Consider the following 16,278-nt stretch of genomic DNA (forward strand, 5'->3'; position numbering starts at 1 on the left):
GACAGGCAGGGCCAACCGTGTGGGTGGGGTGTCTTGGCATAGACAGGCTCCAGTTGACTAGGGGATGAGCAAACTGTCCTCCCATGAGTATGGGAGGCAGGGGGAGGCACAGAATAGGAAGAATGAAGGACACAGACTGGTCCAGGCCTGAAGAATGTCCTCATTTCCTCAGAAGAGGGGGTTATAGTCTGAAGAGGCATATGGCCCTTTTGTAAATTAGAAAAGAGAACTATAGCCCTGAAGGAGAGAGAGAGAGAGAGAGAGAGAGAGAGAGAGAGAGAGAGAGAGAGAGAGACCTCTACAACCTGACTAAAGGGTCAGTTAAGTGGGAAATAGGAGACACCTCAGGGTATACATAGGAGCTCCATGGCACACTTTGGAATGTAAAACAGACCATGCTGGCAGACAAAAGTGCTAGCTGCCTTCCCTGTGTCACTGGCAAATATAAGTCATTTGGGAATCAGTTTTGGTTACCAGCCCAAAACTTAGTAGCTAAATCTTATGATTTGGTGAACTGACCAGGAGGTTGTTGCACTTTACACAGCCAGGGTGCTGGAATAACTGGTGAAGGTCCAAAGTGGCCTCATCAGCAGGTTGGCACTAGTCTCCAGCTGGGGCTCAGCTGGGATGCCAGCTGGGAGTTTGGTTCTTCTCCATAGGAGCTCTTCTCCGTGGTTGCTTGGACTTCCTCAAGTATGATAGCTGTGTTACAAAAAGGAGTATTTCAGGAGGCAAAGAGGGAAGCTACATAGCTCCTCAGTCCCCAACCTGGAAGTTATGTAGTGCTATTTCCATGACAATCTATTGCAGCGGTTCTCAACCTGTGGGTTGCGACCCCTTTGGCGGTCGAACGACCCTTTCACAGGGGTCACCTAAGACCATCCTGCATATCAGATATTTACATTACATTCATAACAGTAGCAACATTACAGTTATGAAGTAGCAACAAAAATAATTTTATGGTTGGGTCACATGAGGAACTGTATTTAAAGGGCCAGAAGGTTGAGAGCCACTGGCCTAGTGGTTAAAACAGGCAACTTGGCCAGTCCAGATTCAAAGGGGAGGGGCATCAGCTTCACCTCTAGAGGAAGATGGTGAGGCCGACTGTGAAAGAGGGTTTGGAAGGGAGATGTCTCCGCTGTCTTTGGAAACAGTCTGCTGCAGGGTCTTTCCCGGTGAGGGAAGGGGCCTGGGAGCATGGGGAGGCCTCAGTGACTCTGCCATCATAGACAAAACTTAATACTGTGCCTACCAAGAAATTAAGTTATTTACTCTTCACTGCACTGTAACAGTGTAACACTATTAGTGAGCCCAATTTCACAGCTAGGGAAAGTACATCATGGAGAGATTATGCAATTTTTAAGGTGACCTAATTAGTAGCAGTGGAGTCAGGATTCCTACCCTGTCAGTAGGACTCTAGAATCTGCATTTCCATTGCAATCAGTACCATCTCGACCCCTGGGGCTTCCTCACAGACTTCCCCACAGGTATTAATTGGGGCAGAGATGGTAACATGCATTTCAAAGCCTATCTCCTCTTCATACTCTTTTTAAAAAAATATATGTTTTTTATTGATTTCAGAGAGGAAAGAAGAGGGAGAGAGAGATAGAAACATCAGTGATGAGAGAGAATCATTGATCAGCTGTCTCCTGCACGCCCCACTCTGGGGATCAAGCCCAAAACCTGGGCACATGCCCCGACCTGGAATCGAACCATGACCTCCTGGTTCATCGGTCCATGCTCAACCACTGAGCCACGCCAGCTGGGCTCCTCTTCGTACTTTTGTTCTGCTTTAACTACTCTATTTTTGTGGTGTCTAATTTTCATGATACTGAAATTTGCAGGCTTCTGCTGTTTCCTGTAATATTGCTTAATCATGATCATTAAAAACACATTGATGCTGCCCTAGATGATGTTGCTCAGTGGTTAGAGTGTTGGCCCCTGCACCAAAGGGTCAAGGGTTCAATTTTCAGTCAAAGACATGTACCTGGGTTGCAGGTTCAATCCCCGCCCCAGTGGGTGCTCAAGAGGTAACCAATCAATTCAATGTGTCTCTCTCATCTCTCTCTCTCCCCCTCTTTTCCTCCCTCCCTTCCACTCTCTTTAAAAATCCATGGAAAATATCCTCAGGTAAGGATTAATAACAACAAAACCAGCAAAAAACACAGTGATGATGAATTCCATAGGCATTTGCCTATAACCTTTCCTCAGCAGAGCACAGGAAGTTTATTCAGAAATATCTTCTGGCCTTGAAGGAACAGGTGCTGGCAGCACCAGGGCACTTCAAGCTTGCAGGCTCTCAGCTTCCCACGCTCCTGGGAAACTGAAGGCTTCCATTGTGGGAACAGTACAGGTGACCCATTGATTTTACTTTAGTGGTGAAAGCAACCACTTCAGCCCTGCTCTGTACTCTGCAAACTACAGTGGATGTGGCATTTCCCCCCAAACGGAACAGGCTAATAGGCTTAGCTGCTGTTCAGAGAAGTGGGGAGTGTGTGTGTACATATGTATGAGTTTTATAAAACAAAACCTAAAGTCTAAAAGGAAGCAAGTGAATAGTCCCTTGTTCTTTAAAGAAGGACAGTGGAGGCTTGTGCGCCTATCCCATCATTCCCACAGTGGCATTTGGAGAGGACGGAGGCACCTAGGACACAATAGATGCAATGTCCGTGTTAGTGACCCAAGAACAAGGACAGGGCGGGGTGTGGTTGCCTAAGGCAGATTCTTATCTGCTTATCCTTCTTGTTTATTTTTCTCGTTCTAATGTCAAAGCTCACGCAATTGCTGTCATTTTTCTGTTATGGGCTCCAGGTTTATTTGGTCTCTATTGTCCAAAGATTTGCACATAGTAGCTATTCACCAGATATTTTCCAAAAGGAATGCTCAGCTTTGTTTTTTCACTGAAGAACTTTATAAATGCAACGTCAAAGGAGACTTAGATCTTGTTAGATATGATTGCTCATGCCAGCATGTCATAGACTCCAACGTCTGAGGTCCCAGCATTCCCTGTCCATGCATCGCGCAAACATCTGAAATCGGTGAGCAGGCAGAGGGGAGGAAAGGGCTGGGAAATCAGCAATCGCTGTGCAGCGAAGCCTGTTCAAGATCCCAGGAACCATGACGACCTCATCCATGTGAAGGACATGTTCACAGCTGCTCATTGTAACACAAGTGAGAATCCAGCCCAGATTGCTGAGAGGCGAACAGGCCAGAGAGCACCGTGTGAAAGCACTGAGGCTTCTCTCATGGGAGGGGCCCCCGCAGGCCCCACTCACCTTTCTTTTAGTCATCAGTGTGGTTGTTCTGTGTCCCAGGGCAGGTAGGAAGCTGTAGCTGAAGTGTGTGGGGGTCAGGGGGGTAGTGTTGCTGGAGCAGGGAGAGTAGGGTCATCATGACCCCTCTGTCTGGGCCGAGGCTGTGTTTCCTCCAGCCTATGCCCCTCACCCACAGGTGGCCTCGCCCCTCCTCCCCGCTCAGCTGCTCTGTGTGTTGTTGGAGGGACGTCTGACAGCAGTCAGGATTCAGACCTCAGACGAGATTACTTTCAACTCCTTCCTTGGGCAGGTTTTTTGTTTGTCTTTTAATTACAATTTTTTTAAAAAAAGTTCTGTTCAGAGTTAGCAGTTTGAATGATTTGGGATGTAAGTTTTAATTTTTTCTCCATTTTATTTTCCCTGGTTAATCTTTTCTTTAGTAAAAAAGCAAAATTTCCACACCTGTGCTGTTTGTGACGCTGTGAGGACAGGCCAAGGGGCAGATGCTGTTTCCTTTTTAAGCATACGTTGTCCAGCCCTGGCCGGGTGGCTCAGCTGGTTGGAGTGACGTCCCGTACACCAAAGGTTGGGGGTTTGATTCCCAGTCAGGCCACATACCTAGGATTCGGGTTCAATCCCCGGTCAGGGTGCATACTGGAGGCAACTAGCTGATTGCTGTTTCTCTCTTACATTGATGTCTCTCTCTCTCCCCCTCCCTTCTTCTCTCTCTAAAATCAATAAACATATCCTTGGGTGAGGATAAAAAATGTAAGCATACATTTTTAAAGTAGTTTTTATTTCTTGGGTTTATAACTGTAGCCTAACTCTACATGCCATGAAGACAGGGCTAGAAAAGGATGCCTTAAAATGTATTTGCCAAAAGAAACCTATAGAATCCTGGGGTGGGGCAGGAACCAGGTGGTGAGGGACAAGGGGGAAAAAAAGGGAGACATTTGTAGTGCTCTCAACAATAAAGTTTTTTTAAAAAAAGAAACCTATGGAACCCACTCTGTGAGAAAGAAAGTTATCAGTACTTAGAGTTTTATCTCTCTTGGGAAAGAAATAAGTTGTTTTTTCCTGATTAAGAATGTAACAGGCAATTACTTTCCAAATTGAGGAAATGTAAAGACAAAGAGTGATGAGAAAATAAAAGCCTCGGATACTGCGGCCACCCAGGTAAGTGCTGTTGAGCACAGTGTCATGTGCACGCTTCCACATACTTGACTGTCTATGAGTGCACACGCACACTGACTTCCTTATTAGTTTTTACCAAACGAACTGCAATGACGTCCAACACCGTGAGCACAGACAGGAGAGGCCTCAGTCCTCCACAGTCCTCCACAGGCGCCCTCACTACGGACACCAGCTGCAAGCTTGGGCTCCCAGGCCGCCATCTCCTCCAGGCTCGCTAATCCACTGGAATGACACACAGAACTAAGAAAGTGCTATACTTATGATTCAATTTTATTATAACCAAAGGATAAAAATCAGAACCAGCTAAAGAAGAGACACATAAAGTGGAGTCTGGGAGGGTCCAAATGTGGTGTTTCCATGTCCTCTCTCCCTGGATTCAGGACACATTACCCTCCTGGCATGTCCATGTGTGACAGTACACAGAGTGCTGCTAACCAGGATGCTCACCCAAGCTTCAGTGTCCAGAGTTTTAAATCTAGGCTCCACTGCATAAGTGTGATTGATAAAATAATTGGCCATGAGCTTATCCTCAATCTTCACTCACCTTTCCTTCCTAAGAGGTTAGACTGAGACCACAGGACTCAAAGTTCCAGCTCTCGAATCACATGGTTGGTCTTCCAGGCATGCTCAGCCCTCATCCTGAGCCCCTCACTAGCACACACTATCAGGGCTCACCCTGACAACCAAGGCACTCCTATCACTTGGGAAAATCCAAGGCTTTGGAGGCTAGTCCCCAAAGCAGGGAGCAAACTATTGTGCCGGAGAGGCCATGCTATAGTCACTGCTATACTGCAGTGATTCTGAATGCATTTTTTCCACATGTGAACATCCCTGCACATGGAATATAGCTTACAATGGCTGTTGCCCTCATAATAGTTATGGCTTAGTTGTTATTTCTCAACTGTACATCAAAGCATGCTAAGTGGGTGTCCGATGTTGGCAGGAAATGCTGGAGACGATATGGGGCACCTTTCTGAGAAATGCAGTACCACCAAAGCTCCTGCTGACACGGGGGACGATACCGCGCGGAAAACATGGGCGGCAACACTGTGGAGCCTACGCGCCACGCGGGAGAGTTGGGTTCTGAAGGTCAGGAAGCTTTATGGGCATCCTGACCAACTTGCTTTCCTCACAGCTTTCTTCTTATGCGTGTAGAAATGGGTTTTTCCTTAGTGATGCACAATATAATCGGCACATCTTTTGATTGAAGGTGTGATGTAATCAAGGAAATATAGAATTTCATATCTGTTTATTTTCCTTAGGATATAATGAACATTTTCCCACATCAAAATACTTCACATTTGTCGTGACATATACTATTTTATTGCATTGCTCTATCATGATTTATTTGACCAATCCCCTACAATTAGACAGTTGTGCTCTTTTTATTTCCTCTGTTACAACAAAGGTTGAGTTACATGTACATTTTGCACACTTGTCCAGTTGTTGTTGTTTTTTCTAGGAAAAATTTCAAGAAGTATAATTTGTGGTCAGAGTATATATGCACTTCAAAAACACGCTGCCAGTTTCCTTCCAGAAAAGTTGTGCCCATCCACACTCCTACTAGCAGTAGCTGAGTTCCGGTTCCCCACAGGCCAAGTCTCACCATCTGCTGATTTCCTGGCAATACTGGCCCCACCCCCTCTAACTCCAAGTATTTTATTTCAATTTGAATTTCTTTGGTTATCAGTGAGCTTGACTATTTTTAAAATGTCATTGGCCATTTGTAATTTTTTAAAATAAATTGCTTGTATGTGTCCATTGTATCTTTTTATTGTTTTTTTTTCTCATATATATTACAAATATTTCCACCCAGTTCTTAGATTGCCTTTTAATTCTGGTTTAACTCCCTTTAATTAATACGTTGTCCTGTCACATCCACACCAAAGACAAAACTGGCCCAGGTGACCCCTCAGCAGGCACTGTTAGATGGCCAACGTGCTGCCTTTAGGATGAGGCAGGCGTGGGCCATGGCGGTTTCGGGGCTGGCTGCCCAGCCCACATGGGGTCTGTACTCCCAGTGGCCAGCCTCGCATGCAGTGGTCAACAGTCTGCTGAATTAATTAGGCTGAGGCTACCACCCAGGGCAGTGTCTCCCGGACATGGGGGTTCCACTTGTGATCCAAACTCACAGCAGCTGGTGTACTTTGTACAGCTGAAGGCCAGTAACACTGCTTAAAAAGGGGGCATGCGTCCTGAGTAAGGAAACAGGTAGAAAGAACGTGGTTCGTGCTATATCTGATGAACTGGTATTCTCAATACCGGTGTGTTCATTGGCAGTCTCTTCCCCTAAAAGGGGAATTCATCTAAGCCTCACACAGGATGTTTTATCAGGAAGCAGTGAAGAAGTAATAAGCCCTTCGACAGGACAGGTCTTTGTTACTGAGAAATCGCTTTTGGCCATCTGTCTAAATGACCAAGGTAAACATTTGCAAACCTTTCAAAGGTGCCAAGAGAGGCCCAGGCACTTTGGACTGAGGAACTCCCTAACCAACAGTCAGACACTGTGCACTTCACTCACAGTGCAGTTCACTTTAAATAAATCTCTGTTCCACTTCTGAACAGTGATGACATTTGTACATTTTGAGGCTTTTACTTTAGATAAAACAAAGTCATAATATTTGATGGGAGAAAATAAAAGGAAGCTAATGTTTATTAAGGTCCCACGATGAGCCAGACACTGTGCTTAGCCCTCAAGGTATGTTCCCTCAATTACAGGGAGAGGAGCATGCACCTGAGACCTGCATTTCATGTGTGAGAGACTATTATAAACACCAAATGGGGCATCGGGAACAATTAGAAAGGTGTTTGTTTGTTTGTTTGTTTGATTTTTAAGCTTCACACTTAAAAAGGAGAGGTAAGGACTAAAACCAAGCAACTTTCCCAATCATTCAAATCAAATCATACTTTTGTTCCATAGATCTTTATACATGTACTAGAGGCCCGATGCACAAAGATTCATGCAAGAATGGGCCTTGCTTCCTCTGGCTGTCTTTCAGCCTTCATTCCAGCCCAGAGCTGCCTTTCCACCTTCCCATGCTGCTCAGAGGCCTGGAGTGGCTGGGGCAGTGCAGAACGCCTATGTCATCTTCATGGCGACGACACAAGTATCCTGCCCTGCCCCCGGCCGCTCGGTGCCTGCGTATGCAAATTAACCCACCATCTTTGGTGGGTTAATTTGCATTCTCACTCCTAATTGGCTGGTGGGCATCATGAAGGTACAGTCAATTTGCATCTTTCTCTTTTATTAGTGTAGACTAGAGGCCCAGTGCATGAAAATTCATGTCCGGGGGGGGGGGGCGGGGCGGTGTCCCTCAGCCCAGCCTGCACCCTCTCACAATCTGGGACCCCTCGGGTAGGGTCCCTAGGCCTGGCCTGAGATCTGGGCCTATCAGGGCTTTCCTTCCCCTGGCTGCAGGCAGCTGGCCCCACCCCCGCCACTGCCACTGCTTGCCATCTGTGCAGCACTGCCCCCCCTCTCCCCTGCCAGCAGTGGCCTCCCTCTGCAGGTGACAGGCATGGGGTGCGATGGCTTGGCTGGCCTGGGCCTCCCTCTTTCTTTGCTGGGGGGCGGGGGCAGCCCTACAAGGTGCCATCTGCCTACCTGATTGCCCCTAACTACTTGCCTGCCTACCTGATCACCCCTAACTGCTTGTTTGGGGGCATATTACACTTTTATTATTATAGGCTAGAGGCCTAGTGCACAAAAATTTATGCACTTGGGGGGAATCTCTCAGCCTGGCCCGTGTCCTCTCACAGTCCAGGAGCCCTCAGGGAATGTCCAACTGATGGAATGTCCAACTGGCCATGTGGGGAGCAGGCTTAAGTCACAGTCTAGCCTTCCTCTGCAGGAGGTGACTGGCAGGCTGATCAGGGGATGACATTGGTGGAGAGTGGCTGGTCCTGCCTCCCATTGTGCTACTGCCTCCAGTGGCCTCCCTTTGCGGGAGGTGACCCAGGCAGGCCTATCTGGGGGCAGGCCTATCTGAGTGTGGGCCTCTCTGGGGGTGGTGAGCGGCCACCCCCACCCCAAATCACCCTGCTGCAGTCACCAGTGGCCTCCCTCTGTGGGAGGCGACTCTGGCGGGCCTATCTTGGGACTGCGAATGGCCAGCCCCGCCCTGAATCACCCTGCCATTGCCTTCACCCGTGGCCTCCCTCTGCATGAGGTGAGTGGGCTGGCAATCACGGGATAGCGCTGGCCCCCATCGCCCCATCGCTGGTCACTGCCACCCTCCCTCCAGCCCATCACCACCCCATTACCATCTCCTCCCTCTGCCTACTGGCATGTGCCTTGGCTGGCCTGGCGCCACCTGCTCACCAGCCTCGCCTCTCCTCCTTATGGTCGTTTCGCCATTTTGTCAATTTGCATATTATGCTTTTATTATATAGGACTAGAAGCCTGGTACACAAAAATTTGTGCTCTCGGGGGGGAGTGGGGGTCCCTCAGCCCGGCCTGTGCCCTCTCACAGTCTGGGACTCCTTGGGAGATAACGACCTGCTGGCTTAGGCCTGCTCCCGGGTGGCAGAGGGCAGGCCCAATCCCTAGGTGCAGCCCCTGGTCGGGCTCAGAGCAGGGCCGATTGGGGAGTTGGGGCGCCACCCCCTGTCATGCACAGAGCAGGGCGGATTGGGAGGTTGCGATGCCACCCTCAGTCACACTCAGGGTAGGGCCGATTGGGGAGTTAGGTGCCGCTCCCTGTCACACTGAAGGCAGGGTCGATGGGGAGGTTGCGGTGCCACCCCCTGTCACGCACAGAGCAGGGCCCATCAGGGGGTTGGGGAGCTCCCCCATCACTCACAGAGTAGGGCCGATAGGGGATTTGTGACACCGCCCCCTGTCACACTCAGAGCAGGGCGGATCAGGGGGTTGGGGCGCCGCCCTCTATCACCCACACAGCAGGGCCGATCAGGGGGTTGGGGTGCCGCTACTCTCACACTCAGGGCAGGGCCGATGGGGAGGTTATGGCTCCACCCTGTCACACACAGAGCAGGGCCTGTGGGGGGGCGGGGGGGTTGGGGCACCGCACCCTGTCACACACAGCACAGAGCCGCAGGGCAATCAGGGGGTTGGTTAGCCCCCCCATCAGGCACAGAACAGGGCCAATCAGGGGACTGGGGCACCGCCCCCTGTCACACACAGAGCAGGGCCTGTCGGGGCAGGTTGGGGCGCCGCACCCTGTCACACACAGAGCCATAGGGCGATCAGGGGGTTGGGGAGCTCCCCCCTATCAGGCACAGAGCAGGGCCTATCAGGGGGTTGGGGCGCCTTCCCCTGTCACAAACAGAGCAGGGCAGATAGGGAGGTTGTGGCCCCGCCCTCTGTCACACACAGAGCCGCTGGGCGATCAGGGGATTTGGGCGCTGCTCCCTGTCACGCTGATCCCGGTGCTGGGAGGCATATTACCCTTTTACAATATAGGATAGAGGCCTGGTGCATGGGTGGGGGCCCGGCTGGTTTGCCCTGAAGGGTGTCCTGGATCAGGGTGGGGGTCCCCACTGGGGTGCCTGGCCAGCCTGGGTGAGGGGATGATGGCTGTTTGCAGCTGGTCACACACCTTTCAGGGTGGGGGTCCCCACTGGGGTGCCTGGCCAGTCTGGGTGAGGGGCTGAGGGCTGTTTTCAGGCTGGTGGGTGACTGAAGCTCCCAACTGCTCCTTTTTTTATTTTTTCTTCTTTTTTTTTTATTTTATTCTGGGCCAGCTTTAGCTCTGACTCCACCTCTGAGGCCTCTGCTGCTGAAAGCAGGTATCTGGTTTGTTTGTGTTCTATAATCGAAACACTGTATCAACTCCAGCTCTGAGATCCCAGCTCGCTGAAAGCAGGTTTCTGGGGTTTTGTTTAGCTTCTATATTTGTAACAATGTTTCAAACTGCAAGCTCAGTGGCCGGCAAGGCAGGCGGGGAACATTGGTTTCCTCTGTCACTGAAGCAAGCAAGCCTCATGTTAGTTTCAAGCTGCCTGGCTGCCAGCCGCCATCTTGGCTGGCAGTTAATTTGCATATCGCCCTGATTAGCCCATGGGAAGGGTAGTGGACGTACGCTAATTACCATGTTTCTCTTTTATTAGATAGGACTAGAGGCCCGATGCACAAAATTCGTGCAAGAGTAGGCCTTCCTTCCCCTGGGTGCTGGCACCGGCTTCCCTCTGGCACCCAGAACCCGGGCTTCCTCCCGGAAGCTAGCAGGCACCCAGAACCTGGGCTTCCCTCACAGCCCTGGCTTCGTCTGGAAGGATGGAAGGACGTCTGGAAGGACATCTGGTCTAATTAGCATATTACTCTTTTATTATTATTATAGACTAGAGGCCTGGTGCACAAAACTTGTGCACAGTCGGGGGGGGGGGGGTCCCCTCAGCCCAGCCTGCACCTTCTCCAATCTGGGACCCCTTGGGGGATGTCTGATTGGGCCTAAATTGGCAGTTGGACATCCCTCTCACAATCCTGGACTGCTGGTTCCTAATCGATCACCTGCCTCCCTGCCTGATCACCCCTTACTGCCCCCTCACTGGCCTGGTTGCCCCCAACTGCCCCCCCACCAGCCTGGTCACCCCCAACGGGCCCCCCCCCCACAGCCTGGTTGCCCCACGCAGCCTGTTGTTCAGTCATTTGGTCGTCCCTCACTAACCCCCCTGCCAGCCTGGTCGTAGGCAGCCATCTTGTGTGGGCCTGAGGTTTAATTTGCATATTACCTATTTATTATATAGGATAGATGTGCTCCAATCCTTCCACTTCCAGGGAAAGGGGCAAAGGAGGGTTGCTGAAAGTGATAGGGAGGCAGCAGGGTGAACTTTGTTTTTGGCGGGGGGGAGAGTTTCCTCCTGATGAGGGGCTTCGAAGGACAGCAGCCTACTTCTGCTACCCTCTGTCTCCAGAGACAATTTCTGATTGGCATCTGGCAGGACAGAGCAGTTGCAGGTACAGGACTGGGAGTGCCTTTCTGCATGCAGCTCCCTGGAGAATCTCTTCTGGCCAAGGAAAGCTTTGTTCTAACCATTTCTCCCGGAGGCAGGCTGCTGGGTGGTCTGGGGCAGGAGGGCAGAATGGAAATGGGGCAGGGAAGGGCAGGGAAGGAAGTAGTGTGGGGTAGAAGACTGGGGTGGGGAGGGAGAGGGTGAAATCTTTGTCGGGGGGGGCTGGTGCAGAAGGAGAGTTGGGGTCAGCATGGGAAGGTTTGGAGGTACTGGGGGGGGGGAGGGTAAGAGCGACCAGCAGATGCCAGAACAGGGGAAAGGGCACAGAATCAGGTGAGGGTCCATGAGGGTGAGCATGGACTAAGTCCCTCCCCAGGCCCTGCCATCCCAGGTGGCTAGTGGGAGGGGTCCATGGAGAGGTACTGAGCCCCTTATACTTTGTGTCTGAGGCTCCAGAACATGTGCCCAACACGCCCGTCCCTGCCACCCCTGCTGAAGTGCTGCCATTTGGAACGCATTTGCAGACACATGGATTTTTTTAAGTTAATGCTTTTTAATTCACTCTGTTTCCCACTTGTCATTTTTTATTGAAATGGTGAATTCTACTGGTGTGCGTTCCTTTGCGGGGTCAGCAGGGGTGTTCTCCACTGGCAGAGATCCGATGAGAGACGAAGAAAAAAGGCCCGTCGAGACATGGGGAATGAGTAAGCAGGATCAGAGAGCAAGGAACAGGGAGAGAGATGCACAGGGTGAGACAGACAGACACAGAGAACCCAGTAAAGCATAGTAATTCCTCCTTTGGAAAACTGCTTTTAAAGCTGCTGTTTGAACTACTCTGCTATTCTTAGACAGTCTCTTATTCTGTAGGTCAACTCTGTTATTTTTAGATAGTCCCTTATTCTGTAAAATAACTGTTTTAGTTTGAATAATAGAAAAAGATAGAAACTTAGTTGTCTGACCTTGCAAGCTAGCCATCTGACGTAACAGGCTAATACTGATACTGAAAATAATTCCCATGTTCTTATGCCAAGTATTGATTCCTTATGTATTCAAGGTTACAAACTATCTGTAACAATAACCTACACAGAGCTCTTTGTGAAATCTGCAGACAAAGAAGCTCAAAAGTTATAAATGTGGGCAGCTTCCTCTATGCCGGGCTCGGAGATTTGGGTAACACCTCCCTCTGGGCCCGAGCAAATAAAGTCTCCTAATTAATTGACTCATTAAGGTGTCTCATATCTATCTCGATGATTTACGATGCAAACCAGGAGGGCTAAGGGAGCTACTCAGCCCTAAGGGAAGAGTGAGTGTGCTGAGAAATCCTGCTTCGGGAAGGCTGACCCCTCCACCTCCAACTATGGCCCCTGGAACTGAGCTTACTCTCCTCTGAGCTCTGGTTCCATTCAGCATAGACATGGCTGCTCTGGTTCCGTTCAGCATAGACATGGCTGAACTGGCCTCAGGGAAAGGGCTGGAAGGATGTGGTGGGCAGTGGACTGAGTATCCAGGACCAGGGTTGAGGGCTAGGGATCCGAGACCAGTCAGAGAGGAGGACCTGGAGGCGTTCCCTCCCAGATCCCTGCACACCTTCTGTCTTCGAGCGAAGCCCAAATCCTGAATCCCATGCCATGGCTCTGGGGAGTGGCAGCCCTGGCCTGCTGTGCAGCCTAGGGTGAGTTCCTTAACCTCTCTGAGCCCTGGCTATGCCATCTGCAGGAAAAGAGCACTTGTGGCTGAGGTTCGAAATGGCTCAGGGGGTGAGGAGTTAGAGCAGGGTCTAGGTCAGCTCAGTTTGGCAGTTACATCCTAAATCCCAGGGATTTCTGGCCTTGGCCACTGCCCCGGGCTCATGCAGATGAGAGAGCCAGGCACTAGCACTTCCTCCTTTTGAAGCTGAGAACCCCAGTTCATCCTCCCCCTGCCACCCCTCCTCTCCTCATGGGTGCCTGGTACTCCGAACCTTCCCAGCAGTCAGTGTAGACACACGACCGAAGACACACAAAGATATCCCCAAGCCAGCACATGGTGGCTGTGTAGACAGTTGGGCAAACATACAGACACATGACACAGGGTGCTGTGGACAGGGATAGAGCTTCCTGGCGGGTGAGAGGACTCATTCCATTCGGTGGAGCAGCGGCTTCGTGGGTGCGATCACCCTGGGCGCAGCTCCTAGGCCCGGATTCAGTGAACTGAAAGCCCGGGATAATTAGAGAGAATTACCTAAGTGCAAACAGCCGCAGTAGAGGCCACGGCCAGCCACCCCTCCCCGAGCCTGCCCCCTGTGATCGCGCCCCAGCAAAGAGGCTTTGCTGGCACAGCTGGGGCTGAGCGCCTGGAGGAAGGGGTGCAGGCAGAGAGCCCCCGGGGCCCGGGGTTGGGGTGAGCCCTCCACCTCCAGAGTGCCCCCCCGTGATTACACACTAGTGCCTGTGGCCGTGGGATGGCAGGTTGCGACCGGGTTAGGAATTGGACCAGAACTTGGTACGAGCTCCCCTTGGCCTTGTGCTGAGCGGGCCTTGGCGGCATGGGCCCAGGCATTTGGGTCCTTAGGTTTCTATTATCTTGGCCTCCTGAGCATTCCCCTCTCTGTGAAGAATTGAGACAGGGCTCTCCTTGTATCCTGCCATGGGGAGTGCCTGTCTGGAGCTAAGGCTGTGGGTGAGGAAGGGACAGGGTCTGGTGCTTGGCTTTTGGTAATCAGTTTGTTTCTGCCTGGATGCGCCACAGGACCCCAAAAGGGTGACTTTCCTGAGCTTTCATTTGCACATCCATACCGTGCATGTCTCATCTGAGACATGGGGTCCAAGGGGAAGGAGAAAGGTGCGAATTCCTCACGTGTGAATGAGGCTTTACATTTTGAACTGCTAGCCTGAATCAGTGATGTAATTTTGTGGTTTCAGGAGCCTTTGGCAGGTTGGGTTGGAGTGGTGGCAGGGTAGGGTTTTATATTTCTACTAGAGGCCCAATGCATGGGTGGGGGCCGGCGGGCCCTGACCTCAACTGGGGTGGAGGTCCCTGCTGGGGGGCAGGGCTGGCCGGGGCAAGGGGCCATGGTCATTCTGGTTGTTCTGGCCATTCTGCTGTTTTGGTCGCTGGGCTTTTATTACATAGAAGATATATTTGATTATATGTACATATAATCAAAAATATGTAGTCAAATATGTATAAACTAGAGGCCCGGTGCATGAAATTCATGCACTGGGGATTGGGGGGGTCCCTTAGCTTGGCCTGTGCCCTCTCGCAGTCTAGGACCCCTCCCTCCTTACCACCCACCTGCTTGCTGCTTCCTACCGCTCGGCTTGCTGCTCCTTAGTGCTGCCACGAAGGCTCCCGCCACTGCTGCTGCACTTGCCAGTTGTGAGCCCCGCTTCTGGCTGAGTGGCACTCCCCCTGTGGGAACACACTGATCACCAGGGGGCCGGTCCTGCATTGAGCGTCTGCCCCTTGGTGGTCAGTTCATAGCCACCAGTCATTCCACCATTTGGTCAATTTGCATATGAGGGTCTTATTATATAGGATAGGATATTGAATGTGAACTGTAAATGAAAAATAAAATTTAAAAAAGAACCAAATAAAATTTTAGATCTGAAAAATTTTATATATGTATATATATATATATATTTAATTCTCACCTGAGGATGTTTTTAAAATTGATTTTTAAACTGATAAGAACAGATACTACACTTGATCTTAGCCTAAAGGCCGAGAAGCGATAAAAATTGATTTTTAGAGAGAGAAACATCCATGTGACAGAGAAATACCAGTAGGCTGCCTCTGCACCTGCTGACCCACTAGGATCTAACCTAAACCTAAGTATGTGCCCTCACCTAGAATCCAACAGGAAATCCTTTGAGGTACAGGTTGAGACTCTAACCCAGGTGTGGGCAAACTTTTTGACTCGAGGGCCACAATGGGTTCTTAAACTGGACCGGAGGGCCGGAACAAAAGCATGGATGGAGTGTTTGTGTGAACTAATATAAATTCAAAGTAAACATCATTACATAAAAGGGTACGGTCTTTTTTTTCAATAGTTTTATTCATTTCAAACGGGCCGGATCCGGCCTGCGGGCCGTAGTTTGCCCACGGCTGCTCTAACCAATTGAGCCACCTGGCCAGGGAAGATCTGAAAAAAATTTTTAAGTGTACCTCCAGGTCCTGGTCAGTGTGGATCAGTAGTTAGAGTGTCCTCCCATGCACCAAACGGTAATGGGTTTGATTCCAGGTGAGGGCACATACACAGGTTGTGGGTTCCATCCCTGTCAGAATGCTTGGGGAACTTTCTCTCTTCCTTCCTCGCTCTCTAGAATCAATGAAAAAAGCATATCCTTAGGGGAGGACTTAAAAAGAAAAAGAAATGCTGGTTTGGTTCAGTGGATAATGCTTCTGCAGGCGGACTGAAGGGTACCGGGTTGGATTCCAATCAAGGGCACGTACCTGGGTTGCAGGCTCAATCCGGGCCCTGGTCAGGGATTCAGCAAGAGGCAACCAATTGATGTCTCTCACATTAGTTCTTTCTTTCTCCCTCCCTTCCACTCTCCGAAAAAAAAAAAAAAAATCAATGCAAAAATGTCCTCAGGTGAGGATTAACCAAAACAAACCAACAAACACCCATCCCCAGTGTGAGTATTGAAGGAGCATATGAAGTATTTGTTGAATGAGCGGGAAGGGATGGGATTTCACTTTCTAACATTTTTAGCAACTCTGCAAGCCAGAGGGTTTATTTTTTATTTTAATTTTTATTGATTGATTATTTTAGAGAGAGGAAGGGAGCGAGAGAAACACCAGTGTGTTGTTCCACTTATTATGCTCTCCTTGGTTGCTTCTTGTCTGTGCCCTGACCAGGATCCAACCCGCAACCTTGCTGTATTGGGAGGAGGTTCTAACCCACCATGCTGTGCGCTGCCTGTCAGGGCCCCGC

The 16,278-nt window shown here is 50.2% G+C and overlaps 1 pseudogene; it reads right to left on the bottom strand.

Annotated features, from left to right (window-relative positions):
- Positions 1–14,958: 14,958 nt before the first annotated feature.
- On the bottom strand, positions 14,959–15,074 carry LOC132231952 (U2 spliceosomal RNA; annotated as a pseudogene).
- Positions 15,075–16,278: the final 1,204 nt, after the last annotated feature.

The sequence above is a fragment of the Myotis daubentonii genome, chromosome 3, assembly GCF_963259705.1.
Source record: "Myotis daubentonii chromosome 3, mMyoDau2.1, whole genome shotgun sequence".
NCBI classification, from domain to species: domain Eukaryota; kingdom Metazoa; phylum Chordata; class Mammalia; order Chiroptera; family Vespertilionidae; genus Myotis; species Myotis daubentonii.